Below are 21765 nucleotides of genomic sequence, written 5' to 3'. Positions count from 1 at the left end.
CAGGGAAAGCTAAGTCAAATAGCCAGGAGGACCCGCATGGCTGCGTGATCTTTTGACATCACGCTTCACACCACGTCTTCCAACGTGGCCAACATACAACTAAATGTTTGCCTCCAAGACATCCCACCAACATGACCTAGTTCGTTTGGACAACGCTGATACGTTCCGACTGGGCTCACGCTGATGCGCATGGACAGAGCGAGCACGGCGGTTGAGTTTGATGCATGAGTAACTGAGATTTCAGGTGACTTCTAGCAAATACACTGCAGATGGCAATATATGTTTCACTTGAGTCAGAATGCATTACAATGCGCTAGAGTTTATCCGAGGCTCCCCATGTGCAGAGTTACCCTTGAATGACCCAAAAGTCGTATACTTAGGGTGAAAACTATGCTGCAACCCGTCATCATTAATGATCTTCTTAGATACATATACCACAATGACACCTTTTTTTTTTTACCCCCGCCAAAACACCCATTCATTCTGAATACCACAAACAATTTTCACCGTTCTCACCATTACTACATCCCAAAAAAATACCACTAACATAATGCCATATAATTCCATATCAATTAATATTATTCAACATCATTCCACATCATTGCATCTCTTTCAATACCATTTAATATCATTCCATATTTTCACGATCATATTGCACATTTTTCAACAGTATCATTCATTATCATTCTGCATAATTCAATACCATTTCACATAATTGCATCTATTTCCATATCATTCGACAGCAATCCACACTTTGTACCATCATATTGCATATTTTTCGCCAATATCATTTAGTACCGTTACATACTATTCCCCGTCACACCATATCTTTCAGTATCATTCCACATAATTCAAGATCTTTATTTATATAAAGCTTTCACAACAGCTGCCACTGTAATACAGCGCTTTACAGAACATAAAACAACAAAAATAATAGAACACACGGACAGTCATACAATCATCACGACGACTCCTGCATATGCCTTATGTTGTTTGAAGCAGTTCTAGATTCAAGAGGAGGGAATCAAAGTCTTCTTTCACATTGCTCAAAAAGTGCATGAAGTCCCACACGGCTGCTACAAGCTAAGTTTGAAGGTAAAACATAAACTGTAACGTCCGAATAGAGATTGGTTCACTTCTCCTGTCCCATGTAAATCGGCTTCAATTCCAAGCGGTGAATTCTCAGTTCCAAATACGCATCGGCACAACCGCACCAACGCGGACTGTCCAACAGTGCCGACAGCTCTGCTGAACCAAACGGGGCAGTGAAAAATTCTGGCCATGACAGGTGAAAGTCAAATAGCGCCAACATTCCCCCCCACACCCCTTTAAAAGCAGTACTTGTCCACCCGCGCTGTGTAAATAGCTAACTGTATAAAACATGATGTGGTATGCTTTGGATCATCAGCGGTTCTCCATATATTGATACAAGGTCGGTAGGTATACCTAACTATGTCATGACAGTATTCGCTCTTGCTGGAAATGACCAAATTTTTGTCAATAAAGGGCTTTCATTTCCTATTCCCTGAGGACGTAAACCATTAGATTATCTAGTGGAATTAGCCAGCGACTGGTTTGCTACCCCATGATTGTCACTTGTGGTCCAGAGGTAGCTTTTTATATGCGTCTTGCACTTTTGAGTCGACTTCATTTGTTTGACTCGGATGACAGCTCGTGTTAAAGAAAGACTTGTGTAAATTTTAAGCGTCATCCATGAATATATTGTTTCTATGTTTGTACCCGTACACAATTCAGAAATCACTGGTGCGAGTAACTGCATGAAAACAGAACATTGTAGCAATTATTTAATATATCGTGTTTGTGTCTGTGTGTGCGCTTACACATGCATGAGATGCATCAACATGTCCCAATATATACGTGTGTGTGTGTGTGTGTGTGTGTGTGTGTGTTTGCTCATCTGGGCATGCGGCGCTGTAAAAGTGTGACTTGCGCCGATGACACAGACATGAGGGAAGTTGCTCTGACATCTCTAATCTAGCAGAGGTAGAGCGCAGCCTCACAAGTCAGCTCCGGGGCGCCACCCCCGTCCCCGGCTCATGCTCAACAACTCCAGCCTGCTCCCCGTTTGCGCGCATGCTCTCCAAGTGCATCACGATCACCGAATGTAGATAAATAAATTCTACTTCCAGTCCACCATTTGTGTTATGTGAATGACGCAGCATGGTTATATAATTTTCCTTGCATTTGGTTAAAGGGCTACAAATGCGAGGCTATTTATCGGAGGATGGGGGGCGGAGGGGGTCGATGGTGCCATTTTTTTGTTTTGCTTATGTAAGAGTTACACTGTCAGAAATTAAGGGTCTAATAGAAGTCCATTGCTGTCCCTGAAGGTACAAGCTACATTAAAATAAGGTTAATTATTGTTCTCCAAGATAAAAGACATGTAATGTGGTAGGCTTTGGATCACTAGCTGTCCTTCACTGGTAAGTAGGTACTGTGCAAAGGTTTAGGTAGGTAGTTAGTAGGGGTGGAACGGTTCACAAAAATCCACAGTTGGATTCAAATCTCACTTTTGTGCTTACGGTTTTCGGTTCAGTTCAGTATGCGTTGACTGTCAAAAAAAAAAAAAAGGATGTCCAGCATAGTTAGGTTCAAAAGTATAGGCTCACAACATTATAATGAATACAATTAAATTGTTTTCAAAAGGATGGCAAATTGTACGGCAAACCTCATGATGTGTATCATTGCTTTCTACCTGACGATAATCATACGTGAAAGAGCTCAACTCATGCATAAAGCAATTGCTTCTCCTTTTCATTCATGTCAAATGGACACAACAATTAACGGGGGGAAAAAAGCTTTTACTGCAGAAGTTCATCTTTAATTTCAGGGTATATCTATCCGAATCAGGTAAACGGTGTACTAATTACAACAGTGTGCGTATATGCCTCACAATTTTACCATCAAAGGTTGTAGTAGCTACATACCAGCATCGCATATCCTCGGGTTAAGTCTCTGTGACAATCAAAGCACCTCGGTCACGAACAAAGTGACTTTGAGCAAGCTGTATTTCCAAGTCGTCCATTTTATGTCCAAGAGATTTTGCGTTGAAGATATAAAGACTCATTAGCAGTGACTTACAATGGCAACGCTAGCGTCATTAGGAATCCAACTGGAAGAAGCCTACCAGGAAGGACGTTTCCCGCTTCAATATGATGTCGCGGTATCTTTGGCTCACCTTTCCAAAAATAAATGTGTTATATTTGATATTCGGGTGTTGTAAACCTGGGCAGCTCATGCATGGGGGAGGCATAAACAACCCAAGGACACAGAACTAAAATCTAAACAGTGACTCTAAACACCAGCGGCAAACAGCTGGAGAACACGCATGCGTGTACACACTGTTGATTGTGACAACTTGGCTGGGAAACTGGGCAAACACAGGCCCCGGAATGATTGCAAATGAGACACAGGTGTATAGACAACGGGAACATGGACGGCGGAAGTGGCTACACAATTAAAACAGGAAACAAACAAGACAAGCATGGGTATGCTGAAAATGAGCAGCGGTGGATTCGTCTGGAGCGCTACAGCGTTTGCGAAACCTGGTCTCAAGACTGTCAAATATTTTTGGGACAGAACTGGACATGAGGAACCAGGCCACCCCTGAGCTCTAACAGCAGGACCCATTTATTGAACTATTCCCCAATAGTAAGGAGAAAACATTTGGTCTGGTGCCAGCCGGCAGGTGGTAGAGACTCTATAGATGCCACGATGGATGGGCGGGAAGTAGTCCCGTGGCGACTGCCGTTTCCACAAAACCAGTCCAGCTGTTCCATTTGGAAGCCAAGTTGCGGCTTTCCCAACCGTGCCGTGATGCAGTAGGTTCGAGCACCTCTGTACAAAGTGACGAGGCGGCCTGTGATAGACAGTTCTCTGATAGCATATCTGCTCCCTGCAGACCGACAGACAGACGGAGGAGAGCGAGCGAGAACTGCATGAAATGCCCTTATCACTGTCTGCCATATGATGATGGGATGAGCTAACAAAGCTTTAATGAAGTGCTTTAATTGCCTGCTTGGTGAAGCCTGCACCCCCACCCCACCCCACCCCATCTCACACACACACACACACACACACACACACACACACACACACACACACAGTTGTTAGATAACATGATACTGACAAGCAACCATGAGGCCATTTAAAAAAAAATAAAAATAGAAACGGCACACACAATGACACTTTTTTCCCTAAAATGTCAGTAGAACATGGGGATGTGACGCGCAATTGAGGATAGGTGCAACGCTGAGCAGCTAATAACGAATTAGTCTTCATCACCGAGACATAAATGAACCACCCCTACCATTGCAGTCCATTGAAGATATTCATTCTATTTAACCTCCATTTAATTCCTCCTCAATGTCACATTTGTGTCAGTAATTGCTTTTTATCATAGTCATGACTTTCAAAATGCAGCAGGTTCGGAACAAGAGAGAAAGAAAAACATTTGTAAACCTGAAATGCCAGCAACATGTACATCCAGAGATTGCGGTCAATGAATTGGGGTGGCCTCAGCTATTTTAATTTTGTTTTGCAGAGGTGCATTACCCCTTGGTCGCACCTAGATCACACAGTAGTCCTTGCAAAACTATTACCCTTGCCTACAATGTGTAGACACCAAAATTAACCCCAACTCTGAAGTATAAACTGGACAACCTAAGAAGTGTAATATATCCCCTATCCCAAATATTTGCACTGATATATAAAATGTACAAGCCCACAATATACTTAAACCAAACCCTAATTCTAGGGTATAAACTGGAAGTTATTATACCCTATCCCGAAAAGATATTCTTGCCACAACCCGTGACCTAAGAGTACAAACTGGATGAGACTAAACTGTAAACTATCCAAGGTTGGGAAAGTTCATTTTTAAAGTGAACTACTTTAAATTTCAGTTCACAATTTTTGGGGGGAATAGATTTGTTTCAGTTCATAGCTCATATCAAAACAAATTGATCGTTCCAAAAATGAATAACATGTCGTTCATTTTTTTTTTCCTCAATACATTACAATGAGACATTGCCTCAAAATCTTTCCATTGCTACTCCAAATTTCACCCTGCAATCTCATGTCTGGTTACTTCATGTTTTATTTTGAAAGAATGACTCCCCTCTCGTTTCTGGTCACTTACCTTTCCTCCTGTGCCAGTCTGCTTGTCAGGCCCGCCATGTTTGTTTTCACCTCTTGCCCTGCCCCTTACCTTGTGTTTGAATGATCCTCGTCTCCCTTTGTCCTGTGCCGGTGTGTTTTGTCCTTGTGTGTGCACTCCAGCCTGTCGCCGACGATCTGACCAGTCCTTGCCTTCTTTCCACAGCCTTGTCAGTCGCTGATCCTCAAATATTTTACTTGGAGCCCTGCAACTGTGTCCAAAAAAAAAAATGCTGCTTTAATGCTTTTCAAAATCACAAATTAAGGTTAGTTCGTAGGCCACCCCAACCCTCCCGTGAAATACAAAAGGAATTGGATGGCTAATGTCTACCAGAGACTAACACACAAGGAACTTATCTTACAAATTGTTGCTAACTGAAACAGCCTTCCAAGTGTGGTAACTGCTCTCCCGCTCAAGTTTGCCATGAGTACGCAAAAATGTTCATCAGGCAGAAATAAACAAAATATAGGTTTATCAACTTAAGTTCATTGAACTTGTTCAGGTACAACACTGAAGCTATCCTATCCAGAACTTTAACCCTTGGCTTGTGAACTCTATAAGGCCAACATATGCCCTATCCAGAACCTCAACCCGGCGGTATAAATCATACAAATCTAAATTATTGTCAGGCCAAACCCAGAGATGCTCCAGGTGCAGAAAGTAAAAAACGTCGCCATTGTTTGGCTTTGGCCACAGGTGCTTTTACTCAATGAGATCGTCGAACTGCCGTTTGAGTAGAAGCACTCGTGGCTAAAATTGTGGCAGGGTTTTTATTTTCTTGATCTGGATTCGCCAGTTCTGGACAAACCCCAATCTTGGGGAATAAACTTGAAAGACCTGCCCCTATTGCCTATGCTGAACCCTAACTCTGGAGTACAATGAGGACAACATTCACACTGATGTATGGACATTACACTCAGTGTATACAGTATACTGAACAAGCCAAGAATGTGACATCACCTCAGACAACTCCTGCCAACGGGCTACAAACTATACAAGCCAAGAAGATACTCTGGCCAAAACCATAACCCAAGAGCACAAATTGGAGAAGACTCAAGTATGAGTAGCTCCATCCAAAACCTGACAGCTGGTGTACAAACTGGGCAACTATAACCTTGAATCAACACACCAAAGTATCAACATGCCAAAAACATCCATCCATCCATCCATTTTCTGAGCCGCTCTATTCTCACAAGGGTCGCGGGGTGTGCTGGAGCCTATCTCAGCCGTCTTCGGGCAGTAGGCGGGGGACCCCCTGAACCGGTTACCAGCCAATTGCAGGGCACACAGAGACGAACAACCATCCACACTCACGCTCACACCGAGGAACAATTTAGAGTGTTCAATCAGTCTGCCATGCATTTTTTTTGGAATGTGGGAGGAAACCGGAGTACCCGGAGAAAACCCACGCAGGCCCGTGGAGAACATGCAAACTCCACACAGGGAGGCCGGAGCTGGAATTGAACCCGGTACCTCTGCACTGTGAGGTCAACGCGCTAACCACCGGCCCACCAGGCTGCCTGCCTAAAACATGTTCTGTATATTCTTGCCAAAACTGCACACCTGAACAATGATCTAGAATATGATCAAGGGCCCTAACCCTGAGATATGAAGTGCCCAAGCCCCAAATAAAGGAAAATCCTAAAAGATACACTTCTTTAACCCCAAAGTGAAGTGCACTTCTTGTGGGGTAGAAGCAAGTTTGAGGATTTGGGGATGATTTCAGATGGTTCCCAAATGGCCTACTTGAAACAAGCAAGCAGAATTCCTTTCAAGCAGAAAATCCGATGGTGGTCTTCATCTTCTGAGCTGCTCTCTCTGACATATATACACACACACAGGGAATATAACTCCCAGATGGAAAGTGTTACAATCTGCCAACACAAACTAATTACCACACAGCGATCTCTCAATGGCCTTTCTCATTCCACAGTTTTCCCCTTCTTTCTCTTTTATTTTGTCTCCCCTGCTTCTTCTCTTCTTGAAGGTTGGGTGACTGATTGCCATGAGGAGCAGGGGGAAGTAAGCCGGGTACACAACCAATGAACCCATCCGGTCTTTGCCAAGTCTCTGGGGCCTTTTTGCTACGCTACATTTATCACCAAATGCAGCAGAGCCACTGGGGGTACTGTGCATTTCAAAACTCAAGAAGGAACCCCCCATCATTCCCCTGAACCGGTATCAGTGCTTCAGAGAAAGCAGAAGAAATTTGCCGTTTTACCCATAACCAAGATTCCATGGAAAGGTCATTCTTAAATGTCAACATATGAGCGACTATTACGAAGAAGTACATCATTGGTGCTGTATTTTGTCTTGCATCGAAACAAAACTAAAAACAATACTGTATTCATCCAACTATGACTGAGGGGGGGGGGCATATATTATTTAAAATTATCGGGATCATTTTGAGGCGTCTCAGAGCTTTCTGATGAGCTGATCATTTAAATCAGGCGTGTTGGAGGAGGGAGAAATCTCAAATTTGCTGGATAGGGGCCTACAAAGACCAGAGCTGGACACCCTTGATATACATCATCCCCAAAATACCCTCCACTTTGTTGATTACCTGACAAAGGGCAATGTAAATAGAGCTGGGTGATTACATTATCAAGATTTGTGGTGTTACGGTGACTTGCTGTGAGCATCAGCGGCAAAAATGTGCATGACCGGAGCCATTCAAAGTCCAGCTTTTCCCTCTTTACTGTGGTTTGCAAGTTGGAGACTTAACCAGAAAGTAAAAGAAACAAGAAGTAAACGTTGACCGAATGCGCAGCTAAACGCGCAGTGGATGGACAGCCATGACTCGGCATTATCTTTCCAAAATGAAACCGTTTTGACAAGATTGCTCCCCACCGTTGCTTGGTACAGGTATCTCCAAAGCGACATGGAGTAAATGACGCCTCAAAAACAGGCAACCCAACAATCCTGTTGAATCAACAAGTAGCACACAAGTGATGATGTGTAACGCATAAAAATGTGAGAGGGGTTTGCGCAGGCTGCTAACGTATCATTAGCAGCTTAGCGACTACTAAGTACCCGTGCACACACCACCAGATGAAGCAGAAATGAATCATGTTATCTTTAGATCATAAAAAATCATAAATGAACTGCATCACATTAAAAGCCGCAGGCTTCAAAGTGTGGAAAAAAAAAACAAAGTTGCGACTTATAGTACATAAAGGGAATTCTGTTCAAAATCATAAAGTGGAGGTTTTCATCAGACAGTGGAAATGTGCACTTTTCTGCAACGTGCTGGTAAATTTGGATTGCAGTTTTATTTGTGAGGGGACCAAAAGGAATGAAAAACACGGGTGTGTGGACATGTTTTACCAGGATTCCCCCTGTGGCATCACAGAATTCTATCTCAAGTGATGCGTTTGTTGTGAAAGGTTTACTGCAACACCTCGCCAAGTACCGGTGTCGCACCTTGGACTATGCATATTTTTATCTTGTAAAGGACTGAATAAGAAAAAGGGGTCAAGACAGGTGATGACACATTCTCACATGCGAAGTCTAGTTTGGAAATGATACCTGAATATGTATTCTTGATAAATCAATTACCAAGCGAATTTGGTGACATTTACAGCATTATACAAATAAAGACCACATTGTACTTTTGTCTTCAGTATCTTTTCAATACAAATTTAAGACTGTTTCTAAATGACCGAAATGAAAATTCCTATCCCTAACCCACGCATAACACCAGCCATTGACCAAAAACCTAATTATAATCCTTCCCAACTTAAACTCTGCTCAATGTTCCCCAATGAAAACGGAACACCTCATTCGATTCACATCTGTAGTTCTCAGAATATATTTTAGGAATGAATTAGATGTTGGGAATTATAAATTTAAAAAAAAATCTTCGTGTAGCACTTCAAGTTATTGCTCAACAACATAACATTGAGGCAATGATGCATCATATGTCAACAACCTTCAAACTAGCTCTCTTGCTCAGCCCCCTCCCCCCTCCTTGAATACATCTTATGCACTGAGGAAGAAATGTGATGTCATGCCTGTCTGCCCTTGGCTGTCAAGCCCTATGACATATATACACACACACACACACACACACACACACACAAACACACACACACACACACACACACACACACGGGCCAACATTATTTACAGTATAATTACTTCCATGACACTTCCGGTGCAAGCCCATCACTCAATATTATCCAGCGATTGAGACACATTGCTCAAATATAAATATAAATACATAATGTGAATCAGAAAATCTTTGAGTTCCATAACAAGGCCACACACACACACACACACACACACACACACACACACACACACACACACACACACACACACACACACACAGCACCCATAACGAGCTATTATTTCACAGAAGCCAGAAGAAAACAAACATTTCAACATTATTTACAGTAGATTAAAATGAAATAACCCATTTTTCTTCATCATATCTATTTGCATTGAAACTACAGCTATGACGTCTAAATTTGCTGGAATATGCCAGATACTGGCGTTGTTGTTTTTTTCGTTCCAGTTACTATGCAAATACACAGTTGATGACAGCCTGATTGCTTCTTCATGCTGCCTCCCTCTTTTCTCATAAACCAAACTAGCCAAGCAGAACACGCCAGTGCCTTTGCTTTATGCTTCCATTTTAACTTTGCCGGGGGTCAAGTTTGGGGGTGGGAGGGTCTTTCTAAGGGGAATGCGAAGTAATTAGTGGCATGGTTCTGAGGAGTGCTTGCAGATTAACATGGGTAAAACCGCTTGACATGGTGGTTGCCATTCGCACACCTCATGTTAGCACGGATGTTCTTCAACATTCTTGCCAGGAGAGTACAGACCTCCTCCTTCAAGGAAAAGCAATCCTAAACTACATTAGATGTACACCTTTGAAATCCAGAAAACCTTTTATACTCTCAAGGGGATCCCTATGCTTCACTTTTCAGAAAAAAATAAAAATAAACTTTTATTGTCTCATTAATATTTTAAACAGCTCTTTTCGAATGGTAAACCCACATTAGTATGGCAGATGAATCCAGATGCATCATTGCAAAGTGAATTGAAAAGCTGCGGCTAACAAGGGCATATTGTCCTGTGCAAGACGTACCTAATGGGTCCTTTAATTGACATGTGTACCAAGTTAAACTTAATTGCCTCAGGGGTAGAATTTTAATTACCTCAAGCTTCTTTTTTAGCGGCCAGTCATCTAATTTTGGCATCACGCTTGGCCCACACACCATGGTGAAGACTCACAAGCCTCAAAAATAAAAGTCATTTAGTTCTGTAATATACAGTACATTGTTCGATTTTGGTTACAATCGTGCGGCATGTCTGCGAGTAGTTTGCAAAATACAATTTTTACAAAACAAAAAGATGAGATTTTTTTTGTGGGTCTACTCACAATAAGCATGCCCGAAAATGTCAAATTGCGAAGTGAAACTGCCCCTCAAAAAAATTTGGCAGGTTAATTTCAGTCTTACTATATGCGTGTGACTGAACCAAGCCGAAGCAGATTTGCTTGGAGGCGAAATGACAGAGACAGATTACAGATTAAGTGTGCCACCTCCACTCTTTAACTCTTCTCTCGGGTCTCCTTTCTCATGGTAAATGGCTTACCCCCACCTCTCGCCCTCTTTTTATATATTTTTTTTCCCTACGTTTGGGAGAAAGTAGTGGGAAACAGTGAGCCAGGCCGAAGTGCGCGGAGCAGGACCGGACTGTTAATGGTATCCTGTGAATTCAGAGTGGGTGCTGCTGGTTTACCATTTCAATGACAGAGAGGCTTGGGAAGGTTTCGGCGAGCTGCAGGGGCACAAAGAGACGCTTCACAAAATGCACTTTGCTTCTCTTCCACATGTCTAAATATTTGCCACCAGGGGATACAACATGTGTAGAGTCATTAGTCCATAAGAAGATAAATGGCATTTATCTTCTTATGGACTATAGTTTTGTCCTACCAGGCCATAATCAAAAAAATCTCCCAAAACTTTTGATTGAAAATTTGCATTTGTCTGTAAAAGAAATTTGTATCTTCATCTAAAGTCTTCACGACAATATGACTAAACATTGTTTTTTTCTTTGACAGTTCCAAACTACTGTGTAACGATAAGCAATGTGGACAAGCCTCAATTCTCCATGATGTTTTTCTGTTTTTATTTCCTCTCTGTCATGATCAGTGTTTTAGTTGATTTTGTTTTGATTATTTGCGTATGTGGAACTGGAAGTCGCGGCTTGGAATTGAAGCGGATTTACATGAGAGCCAATCTCTGTTTCGTCACTGGAGACTACAGCTTCTTGTTGCTTTCAAACTTAGCTTGTAGCAGACGTTTGCACATTTTCACCTGACGTCTTTGATCCACTGGTGAAAAGGACACTGTGATTCTCTCCTTTCATCTATAACTGCTTCAAACAACAAAGTGTATGCAGGAAAAGTGGTTAAGATTGCACGACTGTCTGTGTCTTATGTGTTGTGTTGTATTATTTTGTCATTTTATGTTCTTTTGATGGTGGCGTGGGCACATCCTCTTGATGTCTTGTTGTGTGGTTGAGAGGGAAGAAATTTCATCTGTGCTCTATGTTACAAACAGAGCACATTTGACAATAAACTTGGACTTGACTTGATTTGAATATTGCTTGATTTGAATATTGGAGAAAATCAATGTGGGCAGTCTAATAGTTCATGTACAGTACTTAAGTCGGGTGGGGTTTTTTTTCCCTGAATTTATTGGAATCCTCCAAAAAGGATGAAGTAATAGTCAAGGAGAGCCTGATCCATATAGTATCAGGAGCTTTGCGTCTGCTAGTGGCGCTATGCATCACACAGTCTGGTGAGTTTATCACATACTTAGGACAATGCACGTTTATTCGCTCACGGCATGTTAAAAAAAAAAAAAAAAAAATCCCATCTTCCCGCTGCCAGGGCGAGACAATGGCACATTAGCCAAAGCAAACAGCGATTTGGCGCTGACAAATGTCGTTTTTACTAAGCGAGAAGCATCATGTGTTAAACGCCTCCTTTTGTATCCTGGCCAAGTCCGGAGAAGGCAGAAAAAAAATAAAATAGAAGTCAGAGTGATGTAGTCGGACAGAAAGGGGGAAGTAAGCCGAGGGCTACAAAAACATTGCAAGACGTTCCATGACAACCGAGCAAAAAGGATCCATTCCGCCCCATGTCCCTATTAGGAATGTCACACGCTACAACACGGCAACTAGGTGCAGCTGCGTAATGACCTATAGCTTATTTCTCATGCTCGACAAACGGTAGGAGAGACAGAAAGAGTCGCATTGACGTTACGCAACGGCGGGAAAAATATACAGCACACGCAGCCTCCTCTCTGTGTAACTTTAAATCAACCTTGACAGCCTCCAGCCTACAGGCATGTTTGTGCCCGAGACAATGTAGAACTGCTCCAGTCCAATTATGCACATAGTAAAAAGGCAAAATGTGGCCAGGACTTTTGATTTAGCAGAACAATTAGACAACAGTAATTGCAACGTTTTCATCTTTTTTCAAGATGCTCATTTCCCCCACCCCCCATGTGTAATGTCACCGAGTCAAGGCCCGACCCGCAGAGTCCGCGTCGGCCATTTCAAATCAAATTCACGGAGGAATAAACAGGACTTCAGGATGAAGTTGCGCCTCAAGTAAGCGTGCATTCATGCGTCACGCTGAATAGGTCACATGGTCCCGAGACGCATGCAAATCGCAGCGTACAGTGCACAGTTAACAAACAAACAAAAAAAAAGACTTTTCTATTCATCTTTATGGAGGATGCTGAGATTAGCATATATTTGCATTCATTTTGCATGACATTAATATTTGTGATAGGAGCGAACAATACCGCCCTGCGCGCCACTTAGTTTTATGTGAAGGAGCATTATTATGTGAATGAATCAGTTTCACGAAAGAGAGGAGTCATTTTTTTTCTTGAAACATTCAAATTTTCATGAAAAAAAGTTAAATATTTTTAAAAACATGCATTATTTTTCTTTCAAAACAAAAAAATGGTCGGGAAAAAAAATGTCCACTTTGACACGCTAATGACATAATGTAAGAGCGGTTGCCTTTACAGCAGCTCCTATATTTTGTTCTTCTCCTTTTTCCTTTCATAACTTTGCTGCTGTGAATTGGGAATTTCTCCATTGTGAGACTAATAATGGTTTTCTTATCTTATCTTATCTTATCTCATCTTAAAATAAAGCTGTTAAATATGTCGAGGCTTTTCTTGACCACAGTCATTATCTTTGTAGTGCATCTTAAGGATGTTTTTTGTTGGCTGAAGATTGTCCTACTTTTAATAGGAGCAGCAGCATCCGGGACACTTGAGATTTTCCATGTGAAAGTTAATCAACCGTCACTGCATTCAGCGTTGGTGACGCAACCATAATGTCTCTTAACTTAGTGCTGCTGTTCTCATTCATGTCCCTTTTTTTTAATAGACACAGAAGTTGCCTGAACTTTTGTGACTATTTGTAGCCCAAAGAACAGCTAAGTCCTTCACGTCACCAGATGAAATGTCAACATCTTTCGCGATGACAAGTTCAGAACATAATCTTGAGTGTGTGTCAGACTTTTCACCAGACCAAAAAGTATCCAACATAGCTGTGCATTGATCTAGCTATCCAAGTGACAGCATTTCTTCAACCTCCTTCATAAGTTCGCCATTTTTTGGGGGGCAGTCCAGAAATGATAACAACAATGTAATATTCATGTGCAACTTTCATGCAATCAGTGTCGCGACAGTATGATTGGCGTGGTGTATGATTGTTATGCATTTTTTTCCATTCAACCATCCATTTTCTATACTGCTATCCTTTTTGGAGCCATGGGGGAGCTGTAGCCTATCCCAACTGAAAGGCAGACCACACACCACACCTCTAAATTGTCCATAGATGTGATTGTGAAAGCTTATTTAACTGTAAGTGCTCTGTGATTGACTGGCGACCAGTCCAGGTTGTATAATACGTCTCACCCAAGTCAGCTGGAATAGGTTTCAGCGCATTCAAAACCCAAATGAGTACAGGCTCTATGTCCAGTTCAAAACCAAACCGAATAATGTTTTTTTGGATCCCAGGTATGCAGGCTCAGACAAAATGCAAAAACAAAAAATATTTACAGAAAAGCACACCGATAAAGTACAAACAGAAATCGCTGGTCACAAGGAGCCAGGAAAAACATTGCATAAACATAAAGCACCTGCATAGGGCAAGGTAATAGTTAAGCCGACAATATAAATAAAGTGACAAATCCAATTACACGAAAGAAAATAAGAGAAAGATCACCAAAGACAAAATAATATCAATATTGTACTTACAAACGAGGAACTGGAGAGCAAACACGACTATGACGAGACTGAGGGGTCTAGAAAACGTCACTTAAGCAGAAGCGGCAAGCAAGGCCAAAAATGCAACAGCGAGTAGGAGGCTCGCCAGTCCTGAAATACATGGCAGGCTTGATTGGAAACAAGGATCAGGTGCGCTTGCTGGAGGGAATCGCCCTTCACTCGAGCTGCAAAAGAAACAACAGCAAAGACTGACATGACACTCGAAGGCAGTGGTCTGTCGAACCCCTGAGGCTGATTCACCGAACTCCTTGGGTTCGATCGAACCTAGGTTAAGAACCACTGCTCTATGGTCAATGGATGGATGGATGATTGCTTTTCAGTGACACACAGTTCACTAATGGGACATTTCCAAGAACAACATAAGTGTTAACCTTAAGATAGTCTGCAGCCAGTTTACATCGGAGCTGCACACACACACACACACACACACATTAACACAGAAGTCAATCTGCGCGTCAGCGACTGTGCCCGAAGAACGTTAAGTCAATCGCATTGAGTGTGCAACATTAAAGTTATGGAGAAAAAAAAATGGGATGAGAAACAATGGATGAGAAGGGATTTTTATTTGCTATTATTTAAAGCATTCATCTGAAATAGCATAACAGTGAGGCAGTGGTTAGCAGGTCTGCCTCACAGTTAGGAAATCTGGGTTTGAATCTCCCTACTACTACATTGCATCATCATGCACGCTAAGTTGAATAAAGAATGATTTCTTTTTTTTTTTTATAGGTGGCAATGTGAGCGTATCTTATGTTTGACTATGTGCCCAACGATTGGCTGGCGACCATTCCAGGTTGTACCCCTCTTCTCGAAGCAAATATCAAACCCGGTGAACATGCAAACTCCACACAGGAAGGCTTGAGTTGAGATTCAAACTGCGAAAGTCAGAACTGTGTGACACACATGCAAACAAGCATTCCACCATGCTGGTTAGTAGGCATTATTTCAAGTTGAACATGCATATATTTATCTTGAAATGAGGGACTTTTTTCAGTACAGCAAAGGCTAAAATTACAAATGACAAAAAACTGTATTCCTGCAAGATTAAAAACAAGAATCTAAAAAAAAATAATAATACGATTCAATTTCATAAAATTCAGACTTTTTCCTCCAAAAATTAATTTTTCCTTAAAATATAATGACATTTTTCGCTAAAAACACAATTTTAGTGGCTAATTTATGACTTATTTTCACTCCTTGTTTTTAAAAGATTACATTTCTTTTTCTCCAAAAATTAAAATTGTACTGTCATAAAAAAAATGAAAAAAAATTCTCTGAATATTTTTTCCCCACTCCTCCAAAAAATGGCAATCCGTGTAAAATTCAAACCAGTTGTCCCTCCAAAAATAGAACTATTTTTTTTTTTACTATTATTAGATCCTAACTTTTGCTCTTAAAAAAAAGAATTGCGAGAGAGAGAAACATTCCATATGATTACAAAGCCATTTGCCCAAGAATCTGTGGTCTAACAGGAAAACTTCCCAAAAAGTCACAAATCTCTGTTGGCCAATCAGCAGGATGCATTGTGTCTCACTCAACCCCACGATTGGTACCCAGCGGAAGCGTGCCTTCAATCTCGCCAAACAAGGCGTGCCACTTGTGCAGGTGCCCCAAGCAGAGCGCTTTTTCAAAAGTATGACTCGCCGCTGTGCATTTTAGGGGCGTGTCTTCACACAAGTTGACGCTGACGGTCTCTGTGTCACTGTGTCAGAGTTTGCGAGATTCTCGGGGCTCTCTGTGAACTGAGGCATATAAATAACGCAAAAACAGCTGGCAGCGGCGAGTGTTTGAAAAGAAAAGCACAGATACTATTCAGTCTTGAGTATTTAGTGCATTTCATAGAGCAGCGGGCACCGGGGGGGTGTGAAGGACCCCGGAGGAATGAATCCATGCCCCCTTTCATAAAGTTAGTGAATGCCCTGAGTGGCGTTAAGAGAAAAGCACAAGGCCGTTGGGAACTGATGATCCATGATGCCTTTATGCCGTGCCGGGCTGCTTCATAATGCTGCAGCCTTCTCCTTCCTCCTTGGTATCTGTTGAGGAACAAAACCGGACGGGCTTTCTTGAATGCAGAGAGGCGATGTCAGCAATGATCATGGCGTATCCGCTCAACGGGGGCGCATAGGTCTTCGCTCTTTGTCTTTTTTTTGTCCAGCTTGTGTCAGCAGATCACTGATGCACGCTGCCCCAAGTGTTTGGAGAGATAGTCACCCTGCTCACTGTAAACAAGGCCTTTTTAACAAGGTGGCTAATAAAAGGAAAACGATTTATAGTGGACAGAAAAAGTGTACGCACACCTGCTCAAAGCCTGCGATTTGGGGATTAAAAAAAAACAAAAACACATCAGATCAAGATCAACCATTTCCATACATTTTCTATGTTATCTGTAGCATGTACTGAAAAGCCGCCTAGAACATCTGAACTTTATTTGGGGTTAATTAGAAGCGTTTGAATTGTGGCAGTTGTGTGATGAGTTAATTATGATTGGTTCAAAGTCAATAAATGAAAGGATGAATAAATAAATAAATAAATAAACATTTTCCCACTCAAAAAGTAGGCCTATAATACAATTTTGTTTGTAAGATTGCACAATTTAAAAAAAAAATGACAGATGCAATTTTAGTCTCTGAAATTACAAAATCTTTCTCACCCAAAACTCTTTCAAGGAAATTACTTTTTTTTCCTCAAAAATACATGACATTGTTTTTGTAAAAAAAAAAAATTCTAACATTTTCCTGATAAGACTGTTGTTGTCCTTGAAAAATTGAATTTCATTCTTCAAACATTTGGGGGGGTTCTTTTTTTTTTTTTTAGATTAGGGATATTACTTTTATTTTTCAAAAGTAGCCTACACCACTTGATACTCTGTTGATCTTGCCTCATCAGCGATCATTGGAAATAGTTAGCAGGACAAGATTGATTACCCAAATAAGTCTTATTGGAATGTAAAAGTTGCATACAGCATATGCTCCACACATTTTACTGGACGCACAGAACGTTGCCTGTGCATATTCGCCCTATTTTGCGATGGTAGCTTTCACAGCTTTGTCTCATCTCAGAGCGTGAAAGCCTTTTAGCTGGGAGGATTGCAGCAACAATGGGTCAGTGGGTCTAAAAATGTCCGTTTGCCGAGGAAGGGTTGGGGGGAGCAGTAAATGCACATGACATTAGAAAGTGTTTGGGATCCTCTCAGCAATGTGAAGAATGTAAAAATAGGATGCGCCGCCATTCGCTGCTGCACACAAGGGAGCGGCGATGGAAAAGAGACGTTTAGAGCAGAGATAAGGGCAGCCAAGCAGCCCAAATGAAACGCACTGCGGGAAATACGGTATATTCCAAAGTGGGGGACATTCTTCAAATGCTACACATTGTTACATAACACACTTGGCTATTCTCATTTTGCATTTTTTGTTTGCAGCATTTTTCTGACACTTTTTTGGGGGGAAACCATTTAGAATTACAAGTTGCATCTTTGTCATTGCGCAGTTGTTAACCGCACTTGTATATCGTTCTCATATGAGATTCCCAGTCCCCTGTAAGCTATACTACCTTTGTTTATTTGTCTACTGTCTCTTTGTTTTTTGAAGGCAAGCGACCTTGCTTTTTAATGGGGCAAAAGTCAAGATGCAGCAAACCACATCAAGTCCATCCATCCATCCATTTTCTGAGCCGTTCTGTCCTCACAAGGGTCGCGGGGGGTGCTGGAGCCTATCCCAGCCGTCTTCGGGCAGTAGGCGGGGGACACCCTGAACCGGTTGCCAGCCAATCGCAGGGCACAAAGAGACGACCAACCATCCGCACTCACACTCACACCTAGGGACAATTTTGAGTGTCCAATTAGCCTGCCATGCATGTTTTTGGAACGTAGGAGGAAACTGGAGTACCCGGAGAAAACCCACGCAGGCCCGGGGAGAACATGCAAACTCCACACAGGGAGACCGGAGATGGAATCGAACACCCCATCAAGTTATACATCATATTAAAGGTCCTGATAAGGGCTTTCCACATGCGTAATTGATTAGTCAGTATGTCATCATACAACGATATTATTATGCAAAAACAATTGGGTCTGATTTGGCAAGTGAAGTCCAAGCGACAAGGTTGAAAATCAACCCGCAATAAACTACATCAACTCTTCCACTCTAATATTAAAGCATTTGACAAGAGTTTTCCAAATGCATACAATTGTACTATGTCTTGATATTGCATCACATTACAGAGCAATGGGTCGAAAACACTCGTACATTGACATTTGAAACCAAAAGGGGACAGGTTGATGCTGCAAACTCATTAGCTTTAGCCCTTAGGTTGGAAAAACATTCACACTTTTTTATTAGCAACTAAATTGGATGAATTTATGACACACAACACGTATAGGCAATCATGATGACTGTAAAAAGTGACCTCCCAATGCCCGAGGCGCAGCAGCCGCTAATTTGAATGACGGTATGCTGCAGTTAACTCATTACGATGCTGTTTTTTTGTTTGGTTTTGTTTTTGTTTTCAGGCTGATGTATCTTGCAGGCACACGGGACTTTTGGTAACAAGCAGCAGGAGTTTACAGCGTGTATATAAAAAAGGAGAGTTATCTCAGTACAGTATATGAATTGTATTTTGTATTGTAATTCAAATTGTAATTTGAATTGGATTTTGCAATATTAATGCATTCACTTTTTGGTTTCCAGACATTTCAATACCTTGAAGTAGATTTTAAGTAGATTTTGTCAGGCACAAGTCATTTTACTTAAATATTAGATTTTAAATTAGTCTAAAATGTTAAAGAAGACGGAAAAGCACTGTTCTACTAACATCGATTCATGCAAAAACTTTGCTGACAAAAACTGCCTCATATAACACCACAGAAAGTCTTTTTTATCTCATTTGTAGTAACATAAATTAATGCGTTCAGTTATGTTAAGTATTGAATTTTAAAAAGATGGTACTTCTTTTTTCCATTCAAAGCATGAAGCAAAAGTTCACAGCTTTTAGGTTTTTTTGTTTTTTGTTTTTTGTTTTTTTTTTGCTTTGCTACTGAAATGATAAGTATCTGTTTGTCAGGCTAAAGTAATATTAAAAAGAATTTCTCATTTGACGTGTGAAACATATGTTTATGTAACATTTGTATATTTTGGGAAGCTGCATGGTACTCCATTTTTTTCATGTATGCTGTCATAAAAGAATGTTTTCTGTGATCTTTACATCATGATTTATGTTTAGCAGAGTACATGTCAGATTTATGGCAAGACATGAAGTATTTAAATCAGTTTATATATTTTGCAAGTCATGCTTTCAACTGTTCATATCGCAAGCAGGCTTTGCTTTCTGTTTCCAATAATCATATTTTGTCAAACATTTGGAGTCCAGCTCGGTCCAAAATGACAATTATAAAGAATCTTCTTCTTCTGACATATTGCTTCAATGTTTGAGATTTTGAGAACGGACTGGAAAGCTAAACCTGCTAAAGTCGTTTAGATGTACGATACGCCTGAAAGGTTTTGGCGCTGGGAAGCTTCAGGTGTATGATGTAATCAGGAGATTTGAATGCCAGCCTCCTGAAGGCTTTTTCGTTTTTCTTCTCTGTCCCACTGAGTCTGATCGCAGCATTGATGCAAAGGACTCATTGCGAATGGAAGTGGGGGAGATATATAAATAAATAAATAAACATGAGCCATATGAATTGAGGCGGCTTGCAGTGGCTCGAGGTCCTCATCAAGTCCCAGACCCTGAATCATTCTGGTCACCTCTTGCCTGATTGGATCGACTGCAACAACATTCCACATTACATGTATTTTAGGTTCTTTGAAGACTCTAAATCAAGGGTCTCAAACTATGGTCCTCGGCCGACAATACTGTAGTTAGTGAAGTCCATGTTGGCAATGTATCGACGCTTACGTGTTGTTTTCTTGATCTCGTTCATAGTCATTTTGCTCTCTTGGTTCCTTGTTTTGTAAGTGTTGGTGTTAATTCGATTTTTTAAATTTTGTTTTTGTTTTTTGTGTAATTAGACTGTTGTCATCTTGTTTGTATTCTCGGTGTTACTGTACCTTGCTTTTGCAAGTGCTTTTTGTTTATGCCTTTTTGTTATCCCTGTTTGTCTGAGCCTGCAGTTCCAGGATCTTAAAACATTATTCGGTTCAGTTTTTAACCTAACAAGGTGTTGGAACAACTTCACCCCAGCAGAGACCATTTCACAGCTAGCTAGCTAGCTTAGCTATGAGATGCAGCTGGTCCTTGTTAGCGAGGAGTTATTATTTTATTACTGACAACACCAGAACACACATAAAACCAACCTCCATTGTATCTTTGGCCACAATGCAGCACAGTATCCTGATTATATTTAGCCATTTTAAAGTAAAACGAAAAACTTTTCCAGAGTTAGAAATGTCATCATACTGAGTGTACTGGTGGCGGCTGCTATACTCTTGGGTTGAATAGATAAAGTGAATGTCAGACATTGTAAAATGCTATGGGCAAAGGATGGTGTGTATAAAGCGCTTTAAAAGTGCACTCCATTTTCCATCTACCATTTTGATCTAATTGGTGCAATGAGTACTGAATCAGGATTTGGGATATGAGTCCTAGCTCTACTATAGTCATACATACTACAGTACTGGTACAGGATGGCTGGATATGATTACACAACGTGAGACAGTTTAGTCACATACAGCCACTACACTGGTTGTACGGCCGGCCTTACAAATGGCGATCAAAGCGCTACCTCCCAAAACGATCCTCATGCTTCTTCTTCCTTTAAATGTCAGCTGCAGTGGTCAACTCAACCTTCCCACTCAATGCAGACCTCCCTCAAGACATGATGTCGTCTATTACACCTCCAGAAAGGTCATCTCTGATACTCCCTTGCCCTCGCTTCCCCTTGACTCACTCAGCGCAATGCCTCATTTATCACTCACATGTACGCTCATTTTGATTCATTCCCTCGTCTCCTCTACTGCGAAAGAGTGCATTTTTAACCTCTTTTATATTTCCTGTGTCTGTGTGTGAGTTGTATTTTAATTAAAAAAAAAAAAAAAAACGGTACTCTGGAGCATGTTAAGAATGCAATCGAGCAGAGGATTCGGACGAGCCTGACTTGGGACGTGACTCATGGTGAGAGAGCGTAGAGGGGGGAACGAGACCTGGACTGTGCAGTGTGGCCTAGCGCACACTCCAACCTGGCTGTTTAACACACATTAACATCACAGATGCCCTCAGCTGGAATCTCTAATAGATTGTTTGCAGGAGGACCGTTTTGCG

Source organism: Hippocampus comes, unplaced genomic scaffold (genome assembly GCF_001891065.2).
Source record: "Hippocampus comes isolate QL1 unplaced genomic scaffold, H_comes_QL1_v1.1 scaffold137, whole genome shotgun sequence".
Lineage (NCBI taxonomy): Eukaryota > Metazoa > Chordata > Actinopteri > Syngnathiformes > Syngnathidae > Hippocampus > Hippocampus comes.
Note: the sequence above shows the minus strand (reverse complement) of the source record.